Source organism: Bison bison, unplaced genomic scaffold, assembly GCF_000754665.1.
Source record: "Bison bison bison isolate TAMUID 2011002044 unplaced genomic scaffold, Bison_UMD1.0 scf7180017864064, whole genome shotgun sequence".
In the NCBI taxonomy this organism is placed as follows: domain Eukaryota; kingdom Metazoa; phylum Chordata; class Mammalia; order Artiodactyla; family Bovidae; genus Bison; species Bison bison.
In genome coordinates this window covers 1,952,708-1,964,194 of record NW_011494636.1, presented here as the reverse complement: position 1 = coordinate 1,964,194, position 11,487 = coordinate 1,952,708, and the positions used below count along the sequence as shown (strand labels likewise).

The 11,487-nt window shown below is 39.2% G+C and overlaps 1 protein-coding gene and 1 pseudogene across 1 annotated transcript in view; both read right to left on the bottom strand.

Annotated features, from left to right (window-relative positions):
- Positions 1-11,487, bottom strand: part of RGS7 (regulator of G-protein signaling 7) — a 489,491-nt gene that overhangs the window by 389,566 nt on the left and 88,438 nt on the right. The window lies entirely within an intron of this gene.
- Positions 6,515-8,183, bottom strand: LOC104986214 (annotated as a pseudogene).

Genomic DNA, 11,487 nt, shown 5'->3' with positions numbered 1-11,487 from the left:
CCAAAGTACCGGAGTTTCAGCTTTAGCATCATTCCTTCCAAAGAACACCCAGGACTGATCTCCTTTAGAATGGACTGGTTGGATCTCCTTGCAGTCCAAGGGACTCTCAAGAGTCTTCTCCAACACCACAGTTCAAAAGCATCAATTCTTCGGCACTCAAATTTCTTCACAGTCCAACTCTCACATCCATACATGACCACTGGAAAAAACCACAGCATTGACTAGACGGACCTTTGTTGGCAAAGTAATGTCTCTGCTTTTTAATATGCTATCTAGGTTGGTCATAACTTGTGAAAAGCAAAGGAGAAGAGAAATATATATCCAACTGAATGCAGAGTTCCAAAGAATAGCAAGGAGAGATAAGAAGGCCTTCTTCAATGAACAGTGCAAAGAAATAGAGGAAAGCAACAGAATTGGAAAGACTAGATAAGAAAAAAGTGAAAGTCGTTCGGTTGTGTCTGACTCTTTGTGACCCCAAGGACTATACAATTCATGGAATTCTCCAGGCCAGAATACTGGAGTGGGTAGCCATTCCCTTCTCCAGGGAATCTTTCCAACCCAGGGATCAAACCCAGGTCTCTGCATTGCAGATGGTTTTTTCACCAGCTAAGCCACCAAAGGAAGTTCGTTGATAAGAGATGGTAAGAATACATAGAAGGATGATACAAAAAAAGGTCTTAATGACACAGGTAATCATGATAGTGTTGTCATTCACCTATAGCCAGATATCCTAGAGTGTGAAGTGGGCCTTAGGAAACATTACTACAGACAAAACTAGATAGAATGCCAGCTGAGCTATTTAAAATCATGAAAGATGATTCTGTTAAAGAACTGCACTCAATATGCCAGCAAATTTGGAAAATTCAGCAGTGGCCACAGCACTGGAAAAGGTCAGTTTCCATTCCCATCCCAAAGAAAGGCAGAGCTAAAGAATGTTCAACTACCAGAGAATTGCGCTCATTTCTCATGCTAGTAAAGTTATGTTCAAAATCCTTCAAGTTAGGCTCCAGCAATATGTGAACTGAGAACTTCCAGATGTACAAAGCTGGGTTTAGAAAAGGCAGAGAAACCAAAGGTCAAACTGCCAACATTCATTGGATAAGGAAAAAGCAAGGATTTCCAGAAAAACATCTATTTTTGCTTTACTGACTACACAAAAGCCTTCGACTGCATGAGTCACAACAAACTGGAAAATTCTTAAACGGACGGGAATACCAGACCACTTTATCTGCCTCCCAAGAAACATGTAGGTGGGTCAAGAAGCAACAGTTAGAACCTAACATGAACAAGTGACTGGTTCAAAATCAGGGAAGAAGAACGGCAAGGCTGTATATTGTTACCCTGTTTATTTAACTTATATGCAGGGTACATCATGCAAAATGCCCGGTTTGATGAATTACAAGCTGAAACCAAGACTGCTAGGAGAAATATCAATAACCTTAGATATGCAGATGATACCACTCTAATGGCAGAAAGTGAAGAGGAACTAAAGAGCCTCTTGATGAAGGTGAAAGAGGAGAGTGAAAAGGCTGGCTTAAAAGGAAAAAGTAGAACCAGTGACAGATTTCATTTTCTTGGGCTCCAAAATCTCTGCAGACAGTGACTGCAGCCATGCCACTAAAAGATGCTTGCTCCTTGGAAGGAAAGCTATGACATCCTAGACAGCATATTAAAACACAAAGACATCACTATGCCAACAAAAGTAATAATATACTCAAAGTTATGGTTTTTCCATTAGTCATGTATGGAGGTGATAGTTGGACGATAAAAAAGGCTGAGCACCAAAGAATTGATACTTTCAAACTGTGGTATTGGAGAAGATTCTTGAGAGTCCCTTGGACTGCAAGGAGATCAAACCAGTCAATCCTAAAGGGAATCAACCCTGAATATTCATTGGAAGGACTGATGATGAAGTTGAAGCTCCAATACTTTGGCCACCTGATGTGAAGAGCTGACACACTAGAAAAGACCCTGATGCTGGGAAAGATTAAAGGCAGGAAGCGAAGGGGATGACAGAGGATCAGATGGTTGGATAGCATCACCAACTCAATGAACATGAGTTTGAGTAAATTCCAGAAGATAGTGAAGAACAGGAAAGCCTGGTGTGCTGCAGTACATGGGGTCACAAAGAGTCAGATATGACTTACTGACTAAAAAACAAAACAAGAAATCTTCAATTATCTGGGATAAAAATATCCAGGAATGCAAATTTTGGAAAGGTAGAATAATAGTTGCAAGTTTATTTTCTTAGGAATTTGTCAAATTATTTTCCAGCATGTCTATAGCAATTTGCACTCCCACCAGCAATGTATAAATCATCTAGTTTCTTTGCATTTTCCCCATTATTTGCTGTTGCTACTGTTTTCTTATTTTATTCGAAGCTGTGTAGTTGCTTCTTATTGTTGGTTCTAACAACAATAAGGTTCATTTCCCTTAAAAGCAATGATGTTGAGCATATTTTTATATATTTGTCATTTGTCCTGTGAAAAATCTCATTTCTTTTGCCATTTTTTAAATGCATTGTTTGGTTTTTCAAAGATGGATCATGACAGCTCTTTATATACTCCTAGTAGTAGTCCTTTGTCAAATATATTGTTTGCAAATATTCTTTCCTAATCCAAAGCTTGTCTTTTCATTCTCTTAACAGGGTATTTCAGAGAGCAAAAGCTTTTAATTTTGATGATGTCCACTTTTATTTTTTCCCTTTTATATTTTATGCTTTTAATATCTTTCTTAACTCTTTATTTTGAAAGTTTTCTCCTAAGTTTTTCTTCAAAGCTTTATTAGTTTACTTTATATTTAAGCTCATAATCCATTTTCAGTTAATTTTAGTATGAGAAACATGAGAGGTTGAGGTTCACTTTTCCTCCCGAGTGTCCAATTACCCCATCACCTTTTGATGAAAATGCTACCTTTCCTCCTTCAAATTGTGCAATTTTGTCAAAAATCAGTTGGTCATATTTGTATGGGTCTGTTTCTGGTTACTGTATTCTGTTCCATTAATCTATGTATATGTCCCTCTTGACAATACCACACAATCTTGATTACTGTAGCTATATAATAAGTCTTAAAATTGAGAAGACAGATTCTTCCAACTTTATCCTTCTTTTCTGAAATGGTTTTAGCTATTCTAATTCCTCTACTTTTCATTATAAATCTTAGAGCATTCTTGCCTATATCTACAAAAATATTTGTTGGCATTTTGATAGAAATTATATTACACCTATATATCAATTCAGGGGAGAACCGACATTGTTAATGTTTTGAGTCAACCAGTCCATGAACATATGTCTCTCCATTCATTTAAATCTTTGATTTACTAGATCAGCATTGCACGGTTTTCAGCATATATCTTGTTTCATTATGTTTATATATAACATTTCAATTTTATCTTTAGCAGTTGTAAATGGTATTGCATTTTTAATTTTGGTGTTCACAATTTCCACTGCTATGATAATAGAAATACAAGTGAGTTTAAGATTTGTATCATATATCCCATGATCTTGCTAAACTCACTTCATAGTTCTAGGAGCTTTTTCATAGATTCCCTGGAATTTTCCACATAATCAATCATGTCATTGGCAAACAGAGACCTCTTCCTTTCTAACTGAATGTCCTTTCCTTTTCTTGAGCTACTGTACTTGCCAAAACTTTAAGCACTGTGCTGAATGAGAGTGGTGAGGGTAAACATCTTTGCTTTGTTCAATTTTAGAGAGAACTCCTTTCTCTTCCAAACTTTGATATACTGTACTTTCATTTTCATTCAGTCTATATTGTTTAACTATTTCCTATTTGTCTTCCTTTTTGACTCATGATTTATCTGGTACTATGCTGTTTAGTGGCCAAGTGTTTGGAGATTTTCCTATTATTATTTTGTTATTAATTTCTTTTTTTTGTTATTAATTTCTAATTTGTTTCCACTGTGGTCAAAAAACACACTATTTATGGGTTAGATTATTTACAGTTTACTGAAAGGAGTTTTATGTCCTAAGATGTGGTCTATCTTGGCATTGTTCCATAAGGATTTGGAAATGTACATATATATATATGTGTGTGTGTGTGTGTATATATATATATATATATATCTTTATATACATAAGATTGAAGGCAGGAGGAGAAGGGCACGACAGAAGATGAGGTGATTGGATGGCATCACCAACTCAATGGACATGAATTTGCACAAGCTCCATGAGATGGTGAAGGACAGGGAAGCCAGGCATGCTGTAGTCTATAGGGTTGCAAAGAGTCAGACATGACCGAGGGATTGAACAAAAGTATATATCTTACTTACAGAGTATTCTTTAAATATTGATTAGATCCTGCTGGTTGAAGGTGTTGCTCAGTTCTTCTACAACCTTGTTTTTCTATCCAGTTGTTCTAATCCACTTTTGAGAGAGAATTGTTGAAGTCTCAAGCTAAACTGTAGATCTGTCTACTTCTCCTTTCAATGTTATGAGCTGTGTTTGAAATATTTCACAACCACTTTTTGATGCATACATATTTCAGACTGCTATCTTTTCGCAAGATTGACATTTTTATCATTACATAATGTCCCCCTCTGTTTCTAGTTATTTTTGACCTTGAAGCCTAATTTATATAATATTAATATAGTCACTTATTGTTTCTTTTAATATTTGTATAAATTTTTCTATTCTTCACTTTATATCTGTTTATTATTGTGTTTGAAGTCAGTTCCTTATAGACAGTGTATAGTTGGGTCATGTTTTCAGATCCACTCTGCCAAACTCTGTTTTTATTGGTATACTTGATGAGAGGGTAACTAAAAGGCACAAAGGCCAGGGGTCTCCAAATGGAGGAAATAGGCTGCAAGCGTCAGACATTTTTTATCTCTCTTAAGCAGCAGGAGGAAACAAACTAGTGATATATTTTTTTTTCTCTTCCCTTCTCTATACAAATTTTAAAAAGTTTCTCTTAAAATACTGTTGCCATAATGACACCTGGTTCCACCTGAAGTTAACTATTCTCAAACCTTGAGTTAACCAATGCATTTTTCTTATGGAAATGTCTGTCTTAAGCTATGTTAATGTACTATGCATTTACCCCAGACTCTGTCTTCAAGTCGTTCCGCCTAATGGCTCAGAACCTACTTGACAAACCATTATATTATACTCAGATATTGTTCCCCTAATCTACGTAAACGAAACTATTTGTATGGTAATCTGCCCTTCTACAAGATTCAAGTCAATCATGGCTTGGGATGACTCATCTGGTGCCAAGATTATCCCAAAATACATCTTATGGATGAGGGACCTGGTGCCATTCTGAGTTTTAAGACATTCCTTTCTTTCATGAACAAACTGGTAGTGACTATATAACATCCAGCTGAAGACTAACAGGGGGGTACTCTTTCTGCCCCCTTCTGATGCCTATGTCAGAAGCTTTCTCTATCTCCTTTATGCTTTAATAAAACTTTATTACACAAAAGCTCTGAGCGATCAAGCCTCGTCTCTGGCCCCAGATTGAATTCTCCTCCGGAGGCCAAGAATCCCAGCGTCTTTTCGTGGTTCAGCAACAACCTTTCACTGAGTGATTTATTTTTAATGTAATGATTGACTGAAATGTTAGGTCTTAAGTCTGCCTTTGTAATTTTTTTCTGTTTTTTACATATGCTTTAGTTATCCTGCCTTCCTGTGGATTATTCGAATATTTTATAAAATTTCATTTTGATACCTTTACAGTCTTGTTAGGTGAATTTCTATGAGTAATCCTTTTTGTTGCTTTAAGGTTTTACATGATAGACACATAATTTATCAAAATCTACTTGGGTATCATTATTTTACCAACTTGAGTGACATACAGAAAATTTAACTCACTTTATATATCTTTATCCTCTTTTTTTTTACAATATAGTTGCCTTCAATATTTCCTTCATATACACTTAGCCACATTAGACACAGTTGTAGTTTCTGCTTCAACTGTCAAATATAACACAGAAAACTGAAGAGGAGAAGAAAAATTACTGTATTTACCCATACTTTCACTTAACATGTTCTTTGCTCCTTCCTGATATTTTAAGATTCCATCTTTTATCACTTACTTTCAGTTTATTTTTTAACATTCCAATGCCAATTTATTTTTTAAAGGGTTCTGTGTAATTCTATGGTTTCTTTGCCCCCCTCCTTTTTCATATAATTGTACAACCACTAAATATTACATAGGTTGTAATGACCTGGATTGGGAAGATCCCCTGGAGGAGGGCATGACAACCCTCTTCAGTATTCTTGCCTGGAGAATCTCCATGTAGGCTGGTGGGCTACATCCCATGGGGTCACAAAGGGTCCGACACAACCAAGTGACTCAGTACAAGCACAATGATCTTATACTATTACCAGTCACTCAGGAAAAATTTCCCCCCTCCCAACAACCATCCTGGGGGAACTAAAGGTCCTGAGAAGAGGCCAATTCAACATGGCCTCTACCCTGGTAGGAATGAAAAGATTTAAAAAAAAACAAACAGAAATTGACTAAGAGGTATGTGGCCACCGTCTCTTAGGAGTGAGGCTCTGACTGTTGCCTAGCGTTGTGAAAGCCTGTAGCATGCAGTAGGGCAACCGCAAGACCTTGCAGCCACATCTTCCTCACACCAGTATGTCCATGTCACAACCCAGGTGTCACAAAATTCCTTCAGCAGGATTCTCTTCCACTGCTCTGTTATATGCATCTGGTCATAGTTGTCCACATGCTTCACCTTTTATGACAGGTTTTGGATCTCAACCTCTAGTTGAATCTACTGGTATTCAGTTTCTTCCTGAGTCCAGACTCCACATAGTATGCACACAGGTGTATGTCCTGCAGGGTATATATCAACACTTGTCCAAGAGCTGGCATCCTTCTGTAGGTACTACCAATCGATCCGTGTGTCTAGATTATTCATGACCCTCTCCTGAATCTTCTCATGAATCCACTGGTATGTCTGTGCCTCTCTCAAAGTAGAACAAGAATGTCTCGAGGGGTTCCCTAGCCTGGGCTTGCTGTCTCTGATTGACAATGTCAGAGTTCATCTTGTACCTTCTTCATGACTCATAGTACTCTTACGCTCCCGTGGGTCTTCCAATCTCCTAGACATATCCAGCAAAAGTCATGTTTACACTTGGGAGCATTGCATGTGATTGCAGTCTTCATTCTTCTCAATGCAGATGTTGTGCTTGGGACAGTCTTCAGTGTGAGCACTAATGTAGTGGCCGACTCAGAGTCATCTGCACACTTTGAGATCCATTTCCAGATTGTGGCGCAGTCTGTGGAGGCATGATACATCTGATGACACTTAAAACAGAAGATTTTGTTGCACCACTGGCACTGTACTTGGTGAGCTCAGGGCTCCTGTACCCGGATAACCATGGGGCAGTCTGCATGACACAGCTGGAGCTGGCAGTGACTCTCCATGAAATCCCTGAAGATGTAGTGCCTGTATTTGTCTCTCGATTCTTCACTGAGCAGCAACAGAAACACGAAGTCCTCTGGTGTTCGAAGCAGGGAGTCCTGAGCCATGCAAGAGACACCCACACCCAGACCATCCTTGATAAGTACTGAGCAGTACTTCTCCAAGTGGCTGTGGCAAAACTTGTGCTGACAGGCTAGAGAGAGTAGGTTTTCCTTCCACACAAACTGCATACACACTGCAGTGGTGAGGAGATGGGCTGTGGGGACAAGTTTCAGTGAATGGATTGAACTCAAGTCTCAACGAGAAGCTGAGCAGAATTAGACTTGTATTAGTCCAGTATCTCTGTGACTTGCCACTGGAAATTAATTAATGTAAGTTTAGCAACTCAATGAGGTACCTTTAGGACCAAGGCTAAAAAGCTGGTCATACATGCTCACCAAGGGCACCCTTGGACTCCTTGAAGCTGCTCAGCTTCTCTTGATGCTCGAGTTCAGCCCAGTCCATCAATTCAAACTAATTGCAGCATCTTTTCCTTAAAACTGTACTTTTTTTTGCATACACTTTTTCTTCTTTCTGCCCTGTGGACATTCGCCACCTAGTAAATGCCCATTCATATTTCAAAATTCAGTCCCATTGTCCAGTTATCAGGAAATATTCCCTGATTCACAAGCTTGATTTATTTGTCTTCTGCTTTCCCTTAATAGCCTTTCCAGGCTTCTATCATAATACTCACCATGTCGTACAGTAACATCTAGTAACCTTCCTCAACAATTAGATTCTATACAACTCATCCAATTTTATAGTTTCAGATTCTATGACACAGTAGTTGTTAAGTAACTGTTTAACAAAAGGGTGCACTTATCTCATTTATTGACTGAAGAAATATTTACAGAGTAACCTCAGAGCATATTTAGAAAGCACATGGGTTCCTGAGTCCATATTCTAGTGAGGGAAGCCTTCATCATATTTCAGTTTTTCAGGTGCATCAGAGATCAAACAGACTCTCAAACAACCTGCTTGGAGGGGAGACTGGGAATGGCAGGGAAGACAACAGGGTTGAGGCACGACTGTGTCTGGTGCTGCTTAAGTGAGAGGAGAAGCTATGGAGGCAAGGGAGAGCACAGAGGCACCTTCCACCCAACGCACCCACACTGGAAAGGGGTGTTGTCATCACTTATCCAAACTCGGCAGGAATCCTCTCTCAAGGAATTTCTTATCTCACCAAAGAAGATATCATTAGAACATATACAAAGGTTAAAGCAGCGCTGCATCTCAGTCTTCTATCTCAGTTTTTATGTTCTAGTTCATTGCAAATGGGGCTTCCCTGGTGGCTCAGAGGGTAAAGCGTCTGCCTGCAATGTGGGAGACCCGAGTTCGATTCCTGGGTCAGAAAGATCCCCTGGAAAAGGAAATGGCAACCCACTCCAGTATTCTTGCCTGGAAAAGCCCATGGACGGAGAAGCCTGGTAGGCTACAGTCCAGGGGGTTGCAAAGAGTTGGACACGACTGAGCAACTTCACTTAATTGCAAACACATATGAAAATCTCCCTTTAAAATCAAATGCTGGGGCTTCCCTGGTCCAGTGGTTAAGAATCCGCCTTGCAAAGCAGTGGACACCTGTTCGATCATTGGTCCGGGAGGATCCCATATGCCATGAAACAGCCAAGCCAGGGTGTGGCAACTTCTGAGCCCACACGCTGCAATTACGGAAGCCCAAACAGCTAGAGCCCGTGTTCCACAACGTGAGAAGCCATGCCAACGAGAAGCCCGTGCACCACAACTAGAGAAAGCCCACATGCAGCAACGAAGACCCACCAGTCAATAAATACCTAAACCTTTTAAAAAAATCAAATGCCACATTAGCAAGTAGGGTTCATATGTACAAGTGTTTGTAAATGAGAAGTATGTATTTTAGGGAGTACATATGCAATAATGTCTCACCCACAACTGCTATAGGCAAGATGATCAAGAGAAAAATAGCAGCAGCTGATGCCAAATGTACAACTCAGATGGTTTGAAAACAAAGTAGCATTCCAAAGAACGTGGGCAAACTTCCCTCAGACACAGTCCACTAGCCAACAGATTAAATTTTTAAGATACATGAATAACTTCTTAACAAAAGCTTACCAAAAGATAGCAAAGACTTAAAAAATTAGAATAGTTTTATGAAATCCAAATACCTAAACATCTCTCCCATTATTCACTATCTCTGAGTACAAAATAAAGATTTTCTGTTTCTTTTTCTTTTTTTGCAAAGTAGAAAGGAAATTTTGGCCTCTTCTTGTTAGATTGATTGATTTTTTAAAAAGATAATGAGAAAAACAAATATTGTATATTAATATATATACGTATATATACATATATATTATACATATATATATATACATACATATATACATATATATAGATCCAACCAGTCCATCCTAAAGGAAATCAGTCCTGAATGTTGGAAGGACTGATGTTGAAGCTGAAACGCCAATACTTTGGCCACCTGATGCGAAGAACTGACTCACTGGAAAAGACCCTGATGCTGGGAAAGATTGAAGGCAGGCGAAGGGGACAACAGAGGATGAGATGGTTGGAGGACATCACTGACTCAGTGGACAAGAGTTGGAGTAAACTCTGGGAGTTGGTGATGGACAGGGAGGCCTGGCATGTTGCAGTTCATGGGGTCGCAAAGAGTCAGACACGACTGAGCGACTGAACTGAACTGAATATATATAGAGAGAGAATCTAGAAAAATGGTACTGATAAACCTATGTGCAGGGCAGGAATAGAGATGAAGACATAGAGAACAGACTTGTGGAGAAAGCAGGAGAAAGGAGAGGGTGGGGTGAACTGACATATATACACTGTCTCTGTATACATATATACATAGAGAGTAGCACTGACATATATACACTGTCTCTGTATACATATATACATAGAGACTAGCACTGACATATATACACTGTCCCTGTATACATATATACATAGAGACTAGCACTGACATATATACACTGTCTCTGTATACATATATACATAGAGAGTAGCACTGACATATATACACTGTCTCTGTATACATATATACATAGAGACTAGCACTGACATATATACACTGTCCCTGTATACATATATACATAGAGACTAGCACTGACATATATACACTGTCTCTGTATACATATATACATAGAGAGTAGCACTGACATATATACACTGTCTCTGTATACATATATACATAGAGACTAGCACTGACATATATACACTGTCCCTGTATACATATATACATAGAGACTAGCACTGACATATATACACTGTCTCTGTATACATATATACATAGAGAGTAGCACTGACATATATACACTGTCATGTGTAAAATAGGTGGCTCGTAGAAAGCTGCTGTGTGACACTGGGAGCTCAGTTCAGTGCTCTGTGACAACCTAAAGGGGTGGGATGGGAGCAAGGGAGGGAAGCTCCGGAGGAGGGAATATATGTCTACTTCCAGCTGATTCACATTGTTCTACAGCAGAAACCAACACACCATTGTAAAGCAATTATCCTCCAATTAAAAGCAAGTATTAAAGGAAGAGAATGCACTTTGTACTCAATTGCACATTAACTGAACACCTCAGCATAAATTTATCAGAAGTAGGGGATGTGGGAGGAAGACAAAGAGGCTTTATAATTGATCTGATCTGGATTTTGATACCAGTTTTGTCACTTCATAGTCATGTGAGTCTGGATAAATTCTGTAAACTCTCCAAAGCTCAGTTTTCTCAACTGTCAATGGGAAATAAGCGTAGACATTACATGGCTTGACTAGATCAGATCAGATCAGTCGCTCAGTCGTGTCCGACTCTGCGACCCCATGAATCGCAGCACACCAGGCCTCCCTGTCCATCACCAACTCCCAGAGTTCACTCAGACTCACGTCCATCGAGTCAGCGATGCCATCCAGCCATCTCATCCTCTGTCGTCCCCTTCTCCTCCTGCCCCCAATCCCTCCCAGCATCAGAGTCTTTTCCAATGAGTCAACTCTTCGCATGAGGTAGCCAAAGTACTGGAGTTTCAGCTTTAGCATCATTCCTTCCAAAGAAATCCCAGGG